Source organism: Protobothrops mucrosquamatus, unplaced genomic scaffold (genome assembly GCF_001527695.2).
Source record: "Protobothrops mucrosquamatus isolate PMUCROS unplaced genomic scaffold, P.Mucros_1.0 scaffold2851, whole genome shotgun sequence".
Taxonomy (NCBI): Eukaryota; Metazoa; Chordata; class Lepidosauria; order Squamata; family Viperidae; genus Protobothrops; species Protobothrops mucrosquamatus.
Window position 1 is genome coordinate 159,788 of NW_015388881.1, and position 1,111 is coordinate 160,898.

Below are 1,111 nucleotides of genomic sequence, written 5' to 3' on the forward strand. Positions count from 1 at the left end.
AGTGTCTTTGGAAAAGGTAGGTAAAATTACATGCTTGGAAGATTACAAGAGAAACCGGTATGGATTGAGTATCACTTGCTTTGTGTCACAAATGGAGCAGCGTGCTGCTATTTTCTGGGCTTGTTACAATCCCCTATCAAGAAATTCAGGTGCCAAATGTGCAAGAACAAAGAAAACATTTTGGGCTTTGGAAATGGCTGCGGAGTTCGACATGTCTGCCCTTTAAAATGCAATGCTGAGTAAAGTGTGTGCAAGACAGGCAATAATAGGCTTTGCTTTCTGTCTTCTATTCTACCTGGTTGGTGATTTATTGCTCAGTGCCGAATTGAAGATTAGAATGCCAAACTCTTTGGTTCAGTTACTAAGTCTGCCCTTGTTTTGCTAGCTAAGCTTATGCCAGGCATCAATATTCACCCCTGTTTTTCTCCATTTTTAAATCAAAAGACACAAAAGAACTGTTGGAACAATGTGGGAGAATTTAGAGTTGGGGAGATAGGTAACATTTTATTCATTTCTTGTATCTATATTTGCTTTTTCCTCCAAAGTCCTTGTGTTGGTGAATATGAGAATTGCTTTATCACTGAGCAACTCACACATTGAGACCGGAATACCACGTAATGGAATGAGCTCCCAATACTTACCCCAGCGACTCCCCACCTCGCAGTTCGAAAGCCTGCAGTTGGGAGTAGATAAATATGTGTCATTTGAGTGGGAAGGTAACAGTGCTCTGTGCACCTCAGGGTACAGTCATGCTGGCCACATGACTATGGAAATGTCTTTGAACAATGCTGGCTCCCTAGGCTAACACCACACACACACACACAAATTTTGTGTATGGCAATAAATGGTTCATTTGCTTAAAACAATATATATAAGCATTTTTTTAAAGTTTTAAGCAAATGAGCCATTATTTCCAAACACCAAACTTTAGTGTGTGTGTGTGTGGTGTATATGGTATACACACACACACACACACAATCTTTCCATAATATATATACAGCATTTTTTTCTCTTTTTCTAAACAGTTAAGCACATACAGGAACATGCACAAAATATTTATATTTTGAACTGCAAGTATATTTTGAACAGACTCTGAGTTGTATACCCATTC